The sequence below is a fragment of the Adiantum capillus-veneris genome, chromosome 1 (assembly GCF_014529385.1).
Source record: "Adiantum capillus-veneris isolate H3 chromosome 1, ASM1452938v2, whole genome shotgun sequence".
NCBI lineage: Eukaryota > Viridiplantae > Streptophyta > Polypodiopsida > Polypodiales > Pteridaceae > Adiantum > Adiantum capillus-veneris.
The window spans coordinates 18,390,712-18,408,459 of NC_140931.1; positions in this window are offsets into that span (position 1 = coordinate 18,390,712).

The following is a 17,748-nucleotide window of genomic DNA, read 5'->3' on the forward strand; positions in this document are numbered from 1 at the left end:
CTATTTTGGAAGATAGGGTAAGTTGCATGTGAGTTAGGGTGCATTATTGGTGAGTTAGAATGCATTATTGGTGAGAGGTGGGGTAGCTTGAGGGGAGAGAGAAAGGAGAAAGGACAAGGGGAAGAGAGAGGGGTTGACCTTTTGAGTGGAGGAGAGAAAAAGGGACACACGGCGGGGCAACAGTGAAGAAAAAGGAGGCAAGGTGGGGATAGGCTGCCCCGCAGGCATGAGGTGGCCTATTTTACCTTTCTCATATATTTACATAATCATACTTTATTTTTTTCTTACTTTTTTCCAATGCCTTTTATCACTCCCTCCCTAAGAGGGGGTTTTCATGGGGTGGGGACGAGAGAAGAGGGGTATGGGAGCTTGGCTTGTGAAAAGCCCCCATCAACGTCTTGAGTGTTACTTATTTTACCCACCACTTTACTTGGCTTCCGTTTGCACATAGGGAAAATGCTATAAGGACTAAACAGTAGTAGCGGTTAACTATCATGGAGAACTTGCCTAAGGCCTCGTATGAGGAGGCAATAGTTGGAGGGTGAGGAACATCCAAAGACCATCAACTGGAGGCTCAGTCGTCCGGTCCCAATGGCGGTGAACACAAAAGCGAAAAGACTCAGCAGGATTGCCAACTTGAGAGGTCTGCTGAAGGGGCTAGGCGACACGAGTCTCACCACATCCCGTCAATTGAGAGACGAATTTCCAGGCCTTGAAGGAAAGTCTATTACATGTGGTTGAAGTGGAAAATGCGTGCTCAATGTCGATTCCGTCAGTGCTGATAAAAAAGCAATTGGTTGTGATGGCCAATTCTTCGTTGGTATTCGGCTTTATGGGCAAAATACCATCACAGATAGAGGTGATCAGATGGATCTCTAGTCCGATGATCCTAAACCACGACGGAATGATTGACTACATTTAATATTTAACCAAAGGGTTTTTCACTGTTAGGTCAACAACCCAGATATAACTGGCAAGATCTTAGCAAAAAGCACGCTGTACCTCAACCGCTCCCTAACTATATGCATCCTACCATGGAGCCCAACTTTTGAATCCCCTAAGGCCTTCAAGAATTTGTGCCCCATGTGGGTCAATTTTTTCAACTTACCAATGTGGTAGTGCGATAACCTCAGAGACCTTGTAGGCACCCTAGGTATTCCCCTGTTCATACCAGCGCATAAGAAGGTGGGGACTGCGGCGAATAGAGTGTGCATTGGCTGGGATGTACGTAAACCCCCTCCAGAGAGCATGGTAATTAATGTAGGTGCAGGACTGAAAGTGATCCCTCTTAGATTTTGGTACATTTTTTGGAGCATGCTTTAAGTGCACTGGGTTCAACCACTTTGCTAGGGATTGCCATATGAATGGTACTAGGGAAGCTAAAGAAGATAGAGCTGAACAGGAACCAGGTTCCTCACTCAATGAAATGTCAATATCCAACATGGAAGTTGAAGCTGCAAAGCAAGGGGAAGGTGGTAGCAGCAAGGATAATGAAGTGCTCAAGACCGACAAGACGGGCACTAATAAGGACATTATGCAAGAAAATTTGACTACTGAGCTGAGTCCTAAGGGTAACAACAACCAAACTACACAAAATATGCAATTTGCTACATTCCTTGTGGTCAAATCTCCCATGAGGCCTTGCCAAAAAAATGCCTTGCCCCCGGTCCCCAAGCCGATGGGGACGAGGGTTGGTAGCAAATCTCTGTGATAAAATGAAAGAGAGTAAAAACATTGGTGCGGAGAAACTTCCACTGCAAGGAGAACCCTCCAGATGTTCAAGAATCCCCCATCAATTTGGATACTATCTTCGAAGTGCTTATGGACAGGGATCCAAAGGGGTTTCTTACCTCATATCTATCCTCTTCTTGACTGACTGTGAACGGACGAGGGAAGCGAAAGAGAGGCAGCTAAGTATGGTTCGCAAAAGGTGGAGGAGTTTTTCCCACTTTCCCCATAATTGGATAACTTACAGATTCAGTCTTAATATGTGAAGGGTATAAAATCTGCAAAGAAAAGAACTCTCTTTTGGGAGGAGGTCAATAAAGCAACTGCAAATTTTTGGTTAATTCAGGAGCACCATCTTGATGCTTCTTGTCATAGGAAGTAGGCAATAGGGAATAAGTTGGTGTATTACAACGATGGCACTCTTGGGGCATAGTGGGGTGCTCTTCATTTTTGACAGGGAATTGGAGCCTCAGGTCGTCTTTAACCATACCTCGGGGAGAGTCCTTGGGGTAAGGGTCAAGTGGGCAGGCCAATTCTTCACCATTATCAACATATATGCTCCCTGTGATGCCAAGGGGAGAGCCAAACTCTGGGTGGATCTCATAGAGCAGCCTCTCGAAGGAGACTAATGTATCATGGGTGATTTCAACATGGTGAAAGCTCGAAATGATAAGATGGGGTCGGCTAGTATACTGGCTGGCTCTGAAAAATCCAAATGGCAAGCTTTTTGTGAGAAATGGACACTACTTGATTTGTGGAATGCAGGTCCTTGGAGTATCTCTCTTGGTTTGACATACACAAGACTTAAGTACGCCAATACGACATCCTGTCAGGACAAAGCTACATCTCTCATCAGGCGGATTGACTCCCACCTCTATGCTCCTATGTGCGATACCTCCAAGAGCATGTCAGATCACTTTCCCCTGAAGTTTCACCTAGCCAGAGTTGGTAATGACGCTTGCTCCCTGAAGGGGAAGAAGAAGAAACGATTCTACATGGTTTATCTCTTAAAGGACCCTCTTTTCAGATCCCTAGCAAAGACGGCTCTTGGCAAGCTAAGGTGGACGTGGAAGCAGCTGACCCTTGAGCCTAGCCCTCCTTGGTGCGTAGAATCCAATTGACAATAAACGTGCTGGGCCCAAAGTGAAAAAGGCTCGAGAGATTGCAAACAGGGAGTTGAAGGAAGAAGTAGAGGAGCTCTCCAAAAGAAAGCAAGAAGGAAGAGCGCAAAAGATGGATGAAGGTCAAAACGTGTCTCGCTAATTTGCGAGCTGAAGAGATCAATAAGACCTGTTTGCTGGCCAGAGAGCTTGCCCTCCAAGCCGAACCTGCCAACCAGGCTCATTTCTTTAGAGCTCTCAAAGTTAAAAAAAGAGGGGACTCTTTCACATCAATCACCGACGAGACGGGAATCGAAGTATGTTACCAAAATGTTATGGCCAATGACCAGCACGGTAAAATTATTGGTTAGCCAAAAGTCTCCACTCAAGGGGTCGAGAAGGCCAGAGTCCCCATCTTCTTGGTACAGTCAAATGTGATATAGTCCCTAATGAAGCAAAAGCATTAGAGAGACCTATCTCTATAGATGAATGTTGGATTGCCTTGCAAGCAATGGGGATGGAAAAGTCCCCTGGGTGGGATGGACTCACTGCCAAAATTTTCAAAAAATTCTGGGAGGATCCCAAAATCCCGATAGCAAAGCTTGCTAACAGGGGCAATTGGATGCCAACCTTAAAAGAGGATTGATCAAACCTGTACCCAAGTTGGTTTGTTGCTCGCTACTAAAGCACTGGCGGCCTATCTCCACAAGATCATTGCTAAGGTGATTGCGCTAAGACCGACTTCAACCTTGAACAAAATCATCACCCCCTACCAACACGGATTCATCAAAGGGTGGTTGATTTATGACAACATCCTCGTTGCCATGGTTGGCATTGAGTATGCTTTTTACACCAAGCAAGAATGTATCCTCCAACTTGACCTAGATAAGGCCTATGACAGAATCACGTGGTCTTACATTGAGGCTGTCATGAAGGCTTTGGGCTTTGGACCCAAAATGTGTGTGATTGTTTGCATGCTCGAGGAAGGAAGTTACTATAAGCTACTCTTCAAGAGCAACATAGTTGAAGTCAAGCGCTCGATCAAGCAAGGTTGCCCCCTTGCCCCGCTTCTTTTTGCAATCGGCTCTCACCCTTTGGTGATTGGCACTCGAGGACAATGCGAGGAAAGGAGAAATTCAAGGTCTTTCACTTCCATGATTGAAACAACTGCTTGCTAAGCTGTTTACAGATGACTCTTTGCTCTTTCTTAAAGCTAACTCAAAAATGCTAAGAAGAGCCCTCGAGATTGTTCAGTTGTTTGCTTCTACTTCCGGCTCAATGTGCAATATCGAGAAATCAAGATTGATTTCTCTCTTAGAAAGCGACTAATTCGACCCCCCGGAGTAGTTAGGGGAAGTTATAGGTAAGGGCACTATGTTTAGGCACTTGGACGCTCCACTTGGGCTGGGCATCACGGATAAGCAAAAATTTGATTGGTTGTTGACCAAAATAAATAGCAAAATGAGAAGGTGGAAGCTTGTGCTCCTCCCCTAACAGAGTCACATTAATCAATGATTTCATGATCCCGTAGTTTTGTCATTGCTAAAATTGAGCAAATCCAATTGGAAAGAATTTTTGAAGCCTATCAAACGGTTTCTGTTAAAAAGCAACACAAAAACCTCAACCCCTTGCCAATGGGGGAGATGGGAATGGGCAGCGAGATCAAAGACTAATCAAGGTGGGATTGGAATTATTGACCCTATGGTACATGCAGAAGCTTTGTGTGCCAAACTGGTGATCTCTTTAACGGACCAAAAGGAGGAATGGGCTATTATGGCCTAGGATATGATTAATGAAGCAAAGCTTGCCTCGAAAGGGGGCACTTGGAAGAATGCCACAGTGCATGACAAGATCTTGGCGCCCTCTTGGACACTCTTGAATCTTGGAGGCTGCATAGGGCCGAGGGGACCTAGTACGAAAGTGCAGCAAAGCAGCTTCAACCCTAGAATGGGGCGAGAATTTCAGATACTTGAGGGATTCCTCTCTCATTTGGTCCCCCTGGCTCCCCAAACTTGGAAAGGGTTCCTTAGACCCCTTTTGGAGGGAAGTTGCATGCTTGGTGAACAACAAAGGTATCTCTAAACTATCTCATCTTTGGGATGACAAAAGCTTTTGCTAGATGGATGTGGAGCTCGTAATGTTGCAACATAACTTGGGTATGTACGGAAGACTTATGAGTGGTAGACTCTTGGAAGTGCTACAACCTCACCTCCACGTGTCAATGGATCAGAAATCAATTGGAGAGCCTAGCATTGGCCAAAATAGAGCGTTCTTGCTTCCCAAGGCCCAAATATCTATAATGTGCTAACATACAAGTGGATTGGTTCGTCCCAATCACCAGAATCTGGAAAAGGAATTGGATAGAGTACTAAGGCCATTTGGGAGACTAAATGTCCGCAATACATGAAGGTATTCATCTAGAAGGTGCTTTGGGAGCCTTGTCTACTGGGATGAAGGTGCACACTAGAGGGCTCAGTTTTGACACCTGCTCTGGCTGTAGGTCAGCCTCTAAAGACCCCCTTCATCTATTCTTCAAGTGCCCTACTTCATGGGGGCTGGCCGCCAAGGTTTTGCAAATGGGTACGGAAGACTTGGAAGATCATCTTCTTTACTAATGACGTGATCTTGGGAGGGTGGAGATTCTAAAGCCATGCCATCTTGGTGTGCACCCAAATTACTAGATTTTACCTAAACCAGTTCTGGAAATCTAAAAACCTCCGAGTTTTTAGGGCCAAACTGGTTGTGGCTCATTTTGATGATATCGTGCGCATGAGCACTGAACTCAACCATGGTGTTGGAGCAAGAAGAAGATCAGCGGGATGAAGAATGGACTCATGCATTGAGTTGCTTAGAACACTTGAGAGGGTAGGCTCTGCTCTGCTAGTTTTGTGTCCTCTATGTTTGTGTACAAGCATCTGTTGGAACCCCCCCCCCCCCCCCCCCCCCCCCCCCCACCCACCAAAACCCAAAAAAAGGCACATGTAATGCTTGAGGGCAATTGTATTATTGTTGAGTCAATATAATTTCTCTCAACTCACAATTGTAAGTATATCAAAAAAAAAAAGAAAAAAGACGTTAAAGATCACACAATAAGAACCCTCACAATCTTATTGATATACTGGGTTGGGTCTAGGATGCGTAAATTAATTTATTAGTGTTCGAGATTCGCTGCCGAGATTTTTGCGACAAGCAAAACTGGAGCTTGTTGCGCTTTCCACACGCTCCGCTGGTTGTGCAGAGACCCCTTACTGTCCAGCCCAGCCTAGCATGGACGTCCTCCAGCGTTTGCAGAACATTTTGCGGATCTGCTCCATTGCGCTGGACACAACAAAACGGTGGCAGCCATGCCTCGCCAAGCTCTGCGGTCACGCATGAGGTCCTCTGTTCCGTGCGGCCCATCTCCCCCCCTACAGGCGCCCCTCTTTGCAGTGTCTGCATACTGCCACCCTCCCACGCAACAGCGCCATGACCATCAAACACGTACGCAGAGGGAGAAAACTATGCAGCTTGGCGAGATCCTCCCATGCAAGCGAAACACACACACACACACACACACACAGAGAGAGAGAGAGAGAGAGAGAGAGAGAGAGAGAGAGAGAGAGAGAGAGAGAGAGAGAGAGAGAGAGAGAGAGAGAGAGAGAGAGAGAGAGAGAGAGAGAGAGAGAGATAGATAGATAGATAGATTTTATTATCGTCTTTGGAGGTCAAATATGACCTATGGGACCAAAGTTACATGTGATGTAGTATGTGTATGGCTGATGAGTGACTCTCGATGCTCCAAAATTGTAGTGATGAGAGTCACAATGGAGAGCCCACACTTTGGCTGGGAGAGGAAAGTGTGTAGGTCTAAGTTATGGCTGAAAATGTGAGAGAAGCAAGTTCGGATGTGATCAAAAGCTGAGCACTCTAGTAGTGTGTGGTACTCAAACTCTCGAACTTGCAGTGAGCATAATGTGCACAATCGATTTGACTCTTCTCCATTGCCCCAACGCCCTATCTCGCATCGAAGGAAATGGGAGCTAAGCCGAATCGCTGCGATAGTGCGTATCGCGGACAAGGGAATAGGCTCAAGCATGTAAGTGTGAGTACGGTTTCCTCTCTCAGCGAAGAACATGGTTTTGTAGTTGGGGGAAATATAGGTGGTGTAATGTATGAAGCGTGACCCACCGGATTTCTCCCAAGCCGTAATACATTGGCGTTGTAGAAAAGCTTCATTCACTTGAGAGTCAATTGAAGCATCATGTAGCAAGTGTAATGCATCCCATCTCCCAAACCACTTCTTTATGTCTTGCATCCATCCCGTGATCAAGATCTTGCTTTTATGCGTCTTTTGAACTTTTTTGCTTGCTTCCCATGCAATTGTAGGAAGTCGATGTGAGGGGTTTTGATGCATCTTTATCATGTACTCCACAACCCTTTCCATGCCCATAACCTCAATTGGAAGAGATCCCGACTCAAGAAGTAGGAGCATATATGGTGTTTGTGTCTTAACTTGGAGAAAGTTTGTAAGAAAACGCTTTTGGACATTCTCAAACTCTTTCCAAGTAGACTTTGAGATGCTCCCGCCCCACACTTCAACTCCATAAAGAAGAACCGGTGTCACCAATGTATCAAAAAGATACTTCTTGAGAACCCAACACTTGATGTTTCCCGCATTACACATGTTCTCAAATGCATAATATGCTCTCTTTCCCGCTTCCAAACGACGCATAGCACATTCATGCCACTTGTGATTGGATGGAACCTCAAGGCCAAGGTACTTAAAGCTCTCAACAACTTCAAGTGTCTCATTGTTGTACACAATGCATGGCTTCTCCTTATGGTTGGTTTTCACAAGCATAACCTTTGTTTTGGATTCATTTACAATCAGCCCACTATGCAAGCAAAAGTTCTCAAGGACAACCATAAGCTTTTGTGCATCTTCTAAAGTGTGTGCTAGAAGCACTACATCATCCGCATACAACAAAAGCATGATTACCGCATTGCAAATAGTGACCTCTTCAATGCCTTCTTCTTGCATAAAGTCAAATACCATTTGTTCCAATTGATCGATGCATAGACCAAAGAGATTTGGTGACAATGGACATCCTTGTTTAACCCCAATAGTGCTTACAAAAATTTCTGAAATTTCTCTTTCCATGCGCAATTGACAAATCACCTTCTCATAGATTCGAGAAACCGCAAGCATAAACTCACTTGGCACTTGGAGTTCTTCCATCCTTCTCCACAAATTGTTACGTGGAATCATATCAAAGGCTTTGTTAAAGTCCACAAAACAACAATACAATCGCTTGCCTTTCAACCGACTTTCCTCCATGAGAACACGAAGAGTAACAAGATGATCAATGGTGCTATGGCATCGACGAAAACCCGCTTGTCCCTTTGCACACTTGTCATTCTCTTCAGCCCAATCACTCAATTTCATCTCCATTATGCACCCAAACAACTTTGCCATAAGAGACCCAATCATTATAGTCCGGTAGTTGCTTACATTCTTTACATCCCCTCCTTTATGCAAAGGCTTAACCCAATTAGTACTCCAATCATAAGGCATACCATGTTGAAGTGCAAGGTTGAACATATCACACATCCACTCATGGGTAAAATCTCCCGTCCATTTGATCATCTCCGGCTTGATCATCTCCGGCTCTTTCTCATCCATTGAAGTACGATCATACAAGTGAACTTCCTCCAACTCCCTTGAAATGTATGGCATATCAAATTGTTGAGTATCATGTTGCAATGTTTTTGTGCGAGCATTCATTTCCCCAAATACAATAACATCACCTTCACCTTTGAAATAAGCAATGTCCTCTTCCAAATCAGAAAATGTTTGATCTCTATCCATGCAAGCATAAAAGGGAGAACCATGATGAGGAATGTAGCAACCGGCTACAAAAATGGGTGCTCTTTTTGGTGTCATAATTTTCAGCCATACATAACGTTTGTACTTGTCATCTTTCACAATTGATACAAAATCTTCCAATCCTTTCTTAACCATACATGCTAACCCTCCTTGTCCTCTTCATTGCTTGAGATTCTTTGACCACATCAATGAATGTACATTGTAATCCTCCAAGCCGTTAATCCTTTGTGTATCATGCTCCCAAGTTTCAACAAGAAGTACAACATCGGCTTTGCTTGTTAGTTCATCAATGCCAACCCCCGCATTCCATGGGTATCCATTACAATTCCAAAAGCATATTTTCAATTGTAACTCAGTCTCATAGGTCACGCATCCCTATTTCCTTGAGAGACTTGCCTCCTCCTTGGGCATATTTTCTTCATGAGAGATCTCCTTGTTTTTATTATTCTTTTCCTCATATGCCTTGCGACGCATATGTTGTTGCTTAATAGTGCGATCTTCACATACAAAACATTTTGTATCCCTCAAATAGATCCAACTATTATCAAGGATAATCTTTCGCTTGGTCTCATCCTGCATGGTGCATACAATTGGCCGTTCTCCCGAGTGAGGAGCTCCTTGCTTTCCCACTCTATGTGCTCCATAGACCATAACTCCGGACATGCCAAAGTGGGTTTTGAAGAAATCTTCAATAACAATAGCAAGAGAAGGAGGTGTCTCTAACTTCTCTTCGGGAATTCCACGAGTAACAATGTTCTTGGAACGTCGCTCCCGTTCCTTCAACTCCTCCACATCCACATTCTCAACATTCTTTGTTTGAACCATAGCTTGCATGAGTGAGGAATTAGAAACCACATTGCTACCACATACATCAGCCCAAGACTTGTTTGTGCATATACATTTTTCATGTCGCATACATCCCGGCTCATAGTGTCAAATTTCTCCTCTTTCAATACATGGTCATGCTCTACTTTGCTCATCCGCTCCTTCAAAGCATTCAAGTCCACAAGAGAGCGTTTACATTCCTTGACTTCCTCTTCAAGTTGCATCAAACGTGTTGTTTGCATCTCAAGTGTCCTCTTGAGATTCTCATTCTCAACACAAGTACCCTTAGTATGCCATTCTCCATTGCAAGTGCTCGTAAGTCTTCGCCTTGTTTGTTTACGGTCTCTTGCAATGATACCAAGTACGCCATGATCATGGTTTCCGATGTCGTTGGTTGGGTGGTTGTGTTGCTATCTCCACACTTAGGAGATTTTGGATCATTTTCCACAATGGTTGTGGACCTTGTTGAAGAAGAAGAACCCTTGCGAGTGCCGGAAGACATTGTATGTAAAATAGGAGATGAGAATCAATTTTGTTGAACCTGTTCACTTCGGAAATGCTGCTACAGAAACGCCTTCCATAACTCTGAAAATTTCTGTCTTTACATCAATGCGTAGAGGACTTCGTGCTCTTCGATTGAGGCTATAGATCACCCAAATCGGAGTTCGGATGAAGAAGTTATGCTCAAAAGAGAGAGAGAGAGAGAGAGAGAGAGAGAGAGAGAGAGAGAGAGAGAGAGAGAGAGAGAGACTTGCAGCCCTCAGAGTGCTCCGAGCTGCGCCACTGTCTTATTCTCCTACTCATCTCCTCATTAGCGCTCGCAACGGTCGCAGCGAGGCACGGACCTGCTGCCAGTTGGGACGCCCGAGGATGGGCAGGCTGACGGCTCTCTCTCTCTCTCTCTCTCTGACGCGTATCATCTCCACCGTTTTTCTCCTCAAAAAACTGCCAGCATCTTCCTAGATTCCCCATAAATTGACCTGCTCGCAAGATTACAGCAACATACTTGAGGGCATGTTTTTGATGTGTTTTGAGGACGAAAGAAAAGGGTAGCAGTGTTAAGCTGGTTTGGTCATCCACCTTTTAACAATTATAATTCAACCATTCAAGAAGGTTGGCTAACAAAGTTGTAATTTTTAGCACTTGTTGGTTTTGTGTTTCTGAACTCTAAGCTCCATATAGGCTGTCCACACATCGCTCCAAGGTGTTTACGTCTGCTTGCCATCTTGCAGTTGAGACTTAGCATTAAGCATAAAATGAGTAACATGGGTTAGGAATAAGCTGCGATCTACGCATTACTCCGTCTAATTTTGCAAGCAGGTCAAAGTAGAGGGTATCTCATGAGATACCCTCCAAAAACTAAAGTAAAAGGAAAGGAGAGAGGCCGCGTGTCAGCAGCTCCTTCACAGGCAGCGATTTATTTTTTCCAGGTATCGCACAGGCGGGCAATATTGTCTCGTGCAATTGTGCCACAGGTGGACGCGGCGTGTGTCGCAATCGAGCGATGAGACCTGCATGCAAGGGACTTAGGGGGAAGCAGAGGCGAGGATGAAATTGGAAGGCAAGGAGATGTTGGGCGGGGGGTTGTGAATGTTTGTGTCGACACCTGTGCGATGACAGCATGCCGAGAAAGAGAAATGGAGAGCAAGCTATGTGAGGATGAGTGACAGACACATCATCTTGTGGTGCTTTCTGTCTCTCTCTTGCACAAATTCGCTGTGTGTTGAGCTAGGTGGGAGGGGATGGTGGGAGCGGGCTTGCGCAGAGGAAGACAAAGGGCGAAGGTCAATGGGGGGAGCAGCCAGGTTAAGGATGACTGCACCGCAGGAACACGGGCAAATAGGCCAGGCTTCACTTTGACGTAGCTGCGAAAAGGAATCTCACAAACTAATTAATTAATGGAAGCAAAGTGGACCCAAATATGTACCCAGTAAGAATATGTGACAACAAAAATCCCTCTCTTGCATCCATTGCATCTACATATCTATTAGGAAAAAGCAAAGAAGCACACCACGATAATTTCTTGAGTCCAAGAGGATTGAGGTGAGGAGCCTCACATGTTGTTGAGCCTTTTTGCATTTTAAGGAGGGATAAACTTGCCTGTGCAGCCATGAATGGAGCACAAAGATCCTTCGTGACCTGAGAAATCATTTTCATAAACACCATCTCACATGGGCAACTTCAAATGGGATCTATGGCTAGGGGAATTGGGGCCGTCCGCACATTTGTAAATTCGGGGTGAAAAGTGCAGTCTGCACCCCACGACCTCCTCGTTGCGAGCCATGTGAACTAACCACTATGCTCGCATGCGTTCGTTGAAATATTGGGGATTTGAGTATGTGATATAGTAAATATGGGCGGATTTGGCAAATTTGTAAATTCAGGTCCCCTTCGCAACGCCAGATCCGACGGTCCACAATTGACACGCCCTTTGTTTTTCCCCTCCACCATTGTTTGATTTGAACATGCCCGTGTGATGGGTGGCCTGCTATGAGACCTAACCTAGACGCCACCATAATCAATGTGACGCCAAACTTCTTGTTAAGACCTTTTGTAGTTGTATACTCCATCATTAATATGGAACAAATATGGAACATAGCTAAAGTTCTGAGCTTTGGGTTGCTCCAAAACTTGAAAGAGGGACTTTCTTCACTTGGGTCTTGACTCTTGCTGTTGGTTTCACTTTCCCCTTGCGACCAAGTTGATGGATTTTGTATCAAACACATCTACACACGCTTTCTCCACCTGGTTGAGAAAATTAGATATCGTTTGAAGAAAACCCTCATTGTTTTATAGAAGGAATCCATCCTATTTAGCTAAATTAAGGACACAAGTTTGCTGGATGGCTGAGACTAGTAAGTGACTCGCAAGGATAGAAGGAGCAAGAAAGGCTTGCAAAGATAGAATGAGGCTAATTAGAAAGCAAGAAGAAAAGTCAGACTGTATGCAGGGAGAGAGACAAACGCAAAGCACATGGCAGAAGACCTTTGGATGCACGAGGATTCACATAGGCTAGTAAACTTTGAGGTTCAATCTTTGAGCCTTGAGCTACATTGGAAATTTAATTTCGAAGCCAGAACTAAAATTACACTGCATTATGCAAGGAATATCTTCTTTCAGCCAACTGGCTAACTTTGGATGCGACATGTCTAGTTTCAATTCCTCCTATCCTATGGCGGCGGACGGAACTTTGTATTTTTGAAGGAAAGGATCCGTAGGATCATTCCAATCACTAGGTGCCAAACAAGTTGCATGATTTTGTGTTTTTATTGTTCGTCGCCTTGTATGAATCCACCCTTAGCTAGAAGAATATTAGGAAGTGCCATGTGCATTACTTTGTGCGGACATGAGGTTTTACCACTTCAGTGACATAAGTGGTGGTTGCTACAAAGATACAAGAGTCACATCTTTGACACACTGGCATGTTACCTACATGCCACTTCGTTCATCTTGTAGGGAGAGTTAGAGGAACTGACGACTCGACCCCACTTGAGTAGACCCCTCTTAATCGCATCTTAGACCCCACCTCATGAGATCACATCGAATACCCTTGTTGACGCATCTGGTGTTACATCTTGCTTGAGGGAAGTATCAAGAGGAGGGACACATGGAAAGTCTATGGGTTGTATCAAGCTTATAACACTAGATATCATTCATTTTGTTAAAAGATAGGGATATCTTCATTAGACCTTATTTGAGAAAGAATTGTGTTTGGGTGATGTTTGAACAGTTGCATGGATGAGACTTTGGAAGAAATTAATAAAGGAACCCTAATTGTATATCAAAACTGTGTGGTAGCAATTAGAAAACAAGAAGAATGGGTGAGTGTAGTGTGGAAAGCGAGAGACTAATATCCAATTAAAACTTTTAGAAGACTAGCATTAGAGATCACTTCGTCTACCATATCTAAGATTTTATGAATGGAGGATGTGCCTCTTAAACATGGGAAAAAGGCATCATTTATAGATCCTAGGTATGTAGACTTTAGCATACTTGTCATCGGATTTTGGCAAGTTCCATCAAAACCTTCGAGCTATCAAGCTGGCTTGCGTATAGGACCCTTACATTCATGAGCGTGAAGGATTGGTAGGCTTGCAATTGAGGGGGCTGCAAAAAATCCTCACCACCTAGGTAAACTGAGAGCTAGGACACTTATGTAAACTAAAACACTCCATACAACCTAAGAAAGAATAATGCTTTCACCCATCTTTTGGGGGGGGGAGAGAGAGAGAGAGAGAGAGAGAGAGAGAGAGAGAGAGAGAGAGAGAGAGAGAGAGAGAGAGAGAGAGAGAGAGAGAGAGAGAGAGAGAGAGAGAGAATGTGAAGCCTAAGTTAGGATTGGGGGACAAGACCTAATCTATGCATGCATGGTCAAGGGGATTTTTAAAATAGGGAGCAAGGGTCTATATAGGGGTAAGGATGAATGGAGATGAGCATGCGGTAGTTTCCCTGGCCTTTCATTGGTATTAGAGATCCCAAGGTTCCGATAGTTGGGAGGTTGTGGAGAGTTGCATGGAGTTTTTCATGGTGCATGCACCCTTCCCTGGTCAAATCTTTGCTAGTGGGGATCGACACAATCGAGAGCCATGTAATTCTATGCAAAGGCTCTTCTTCATCTTCCTGCCCTTTCATTGGTATCAAAGATCCCAAGATTTTGAGAGGTGGGAGGTTGTGGAGAGTTGCATGGTGCATGCACCCTTCCATGGTCAAAGCTTTGGTAGTAAGGATCCGACACAACCGAGAACCATGGCACTCTATGCAACCTCTTTTTCATCTTCGTGCATTGACCAATTCTACTCATAGCTCCAAAACAATGTTCACATTTTTTTGTTTTTTTTGGGGATGAAGCTACATACCCCCCCCCCCCCCCCCCCCCCCCCCACACACACACACACACACACACACACACACACACACACACAAAATGGCTTTGCCCCACCATGCGGTTATGGACATGTGCATGGCCTGCAAAATCATGCATGGCCATCCATAATCGAAAACTCTCCTTCACGGGAGTCAACTTCTACAAGATGATGGATGGCCGCCAATGCAAATCAAGATGACGCTGTATCAAAAACTCTCCTTCAAGGGAGTCAACTCTTGTGGCCATATTTCCACACCCTACTAAAATTGCCAGAGGGTATGGCAAACAAGCTTTCTCTTTGACTTTTGCAAGGAAGATGCCCAAAACAATTTGGACTCCTCGTTGCACATGCAAGTTAACAAGCAAAAGCTAGCAAAGGGGATTTTCCAAAGCGAACTCTCCATAGCACCATCAAGGCAAGCAAAAGTTGCTTATGTGAAGCAAGATTTTGCCTTTGCTCTCAGCATGGGGCAATTTAAGGTACACTTTGTCCATGCAATTATGACATACATTAATTGAAAGTACTTTTATGTTTCCACTGTGATGTAAAAGTTAACAAGATTGATTATTATTTCAACTCTCCCAAGCTTGCATATAGTATGGCTATCACAACTTGGCCCATAACTGTTTTCTCGTGAATGGAAAATGTCATGCATAGCATGTGAATTTTTATGGCGAGTCAAACATATTTGATCACGTACTTTCAACATTGTTTTATTCTTGAAATGTCACTATCTGAAGCAATGATTCCTATTTTTGGACTATGGCATAATAGCTTCCAATGTTTGAGATATTCTATTAGCATATGAGCTTGGAAGGGCTTTTCCAGTGTGTACAACCAGTCGTCCAAGGGGGGTGCTGGCATGAACCAATCCAAGGGGCATACAAGGCCTCTTAGAATCCACGGCCAGGAGTCGGGACTATGGGTTGGCTTCCAAGGGGTGATAGCATGAACCAATCTAAGGGGCATACAAGATCTCTTAAAATCCACGGCTGGGAGTCGTGACTATGAGTTGGCTTCCATGTAAGATATGTCAGATGCCATAGCTATGAGCCAGATATAGAGCTCAAAATATTGAGCCAAATAGGCTTTCGAAGGGCATTTAAGACTCAACACCATGCAAAGAGAAAGACGTGGATGGTCTATCCATTTGAAGTTGCCAATTGCTATTACATTACAAGGATGGATGGCAAGGTTGAAAAACTTAAAGTTTTTACTGCTTTGTAGGTGTCCTTAACTTTTCATTTGGAAAGATCTCATGCCTTGCCAAGCAATGCGCTTTGTAGGAAATGATGGGAAGCAAGGCTCCTACCCATGTCAATGTAACGTTCATTGAATTTGGATCAATGACAAAGCACACAGGGCTAGGGAATTTCCATTCTTGTATGACAAAAGGTAGGGTTTTGTTTGGCACGTTGTTATTCACAAGGTGTGTAATGTGGTCTAAGAACTCATGGAGTTCAATTTAGCCAATGTGGAGCAAGATTTATCACTCTTGTCGCTGAGTGTTTCTAGTTACCTCCACAAGTACATCTTGTACTTGATGGATGTCATATTTCTTGATATCCAGTATATGAGACATATTCCACATGTGGAGACTATGAGTCTTTGGGATTGACATTGGTGCGTGTTTTTTCAATTGTGTGTCACGATAGAGTCCCTAGATGTTGGTCAAATCCGTTTATTAGACCATTTTGAGCACACAATATCAGGAATAATTTCAGTGGCTAGAAATTGTCGGATAAAAATTGTTAATGTTATAAGTATTGTTAAACAACATTAAAAGATAGTTGTTTCAATGTTTTTTAGGTTGTAATTTTGCATACATATTATGCATAGCAAGACTATGACATGTTAATGAAAATGTTGCATTGTTTGTTCCTAGATGTGATTTCTTTGCGGCATTCTATTATGGTCCAAATGTTTTTGCAAGGCGATCAAATAATTGGAGTATGAAGTATTTAGTTACTTCTTGTAGAGATATCCACATAAAATTTATTCCCTCATTTTTCATGTATGCTATGAACATAACATTCACCATAAGCATTGGAAAATACAAATCATTAGTCATCAGAATGCAGGCTTGGATTTTTTTTTTGCTAAATGCATGCACACTAGATGTTATGGGCCCTAGTGTTTAGCAAATGCATATTTGCAATAGCATGAAAATTCATGAATTTGATAGCTTATGAAGTTTTTTGCACCACAAGGGTAGTACATCTATGGGATTTATTATTAGTCTACCAACCACCATACAAGGTGATGGCTTGGTACGGCTGCTTGTAGATAGATTACCTAACCTTTTAAGTTTATTCCAATCAAGTCCACTCTCTAACACGGTTGGTTGCTTACAATCTGTAAAGATTATATGGATTCCCCACAATCTTTTGAGTAATAGTGAACCCATGTTTATCAATCATTTCTGGAAGGCTATCTATAAATGGTTGGGAACACAACGCAATATCAATACTACCAATCATTGAGAGATGGATGGGCATCTTGTAAGTATTAATCTAGTACTAGAAAATATGCCAAGCTTGTACATTAGCAAGAAGAAATCAAATTGGCAATGTTATTCTCTCTATTTTGAAGCTTGCTTAAAATGCTGCCAATGACTAAGTTTAATGTTTATGTCAGGTTTTCAACCTCAATCACCATTTATGATTGGGTTGGCTACTGATGAGGAATGACAACAAATCAAGGACTTAATCTGTGATGATGAGATATATCGGCATGTCACTTTCATGGAAAGTTGAGAAGAGGCGTTCTTACATGTTTTAGCACCTTCAAAAGGTTTGAAAATTGGTTTTTCATTTAGTCACCTCTTAGTTGTGGTAAGTCATTTAAAATACTGAAGCAAGTTATAAATTGAGTCTACACACTATTGTATTCATTTGGTTTTGGATATAAGCCGTTACAAAAACACTTACAAAGGGATAACAATGTAGATGATCAAGATGTTCTTCTTGGTTTCATTGAATATCCTACTAAAACGTGTATCAATCAAGAGGAAAATTGGACCCAAGGGAGGTACATTGTGGAAAAAATTAGTGTTTTTGAGAAGATATCACCACTTTTGGTTTTGAGGATGAAAACTCTTCTCCAAGGCGGGGAGTAATGTTAGGCATAAGGTAGGTTTGGGGAGGCATGTCCCTAATATATGCATGCATGGTCAAGGGGACTCCTAAAATAGGGACCAAAGGGTTTATATAGTGGTAATGAGCATGCAGTAGTTCCCCTGCCCTTTCAAAGAATGTGTGGCATTGGAGGAAATGCAGGGATGAAGGGAGGTAATTTTGTAGGTATGTACTCAAGAAAATCCACTCAACCCATACATACTACTAGCTCAAAAAATCAAGATCAT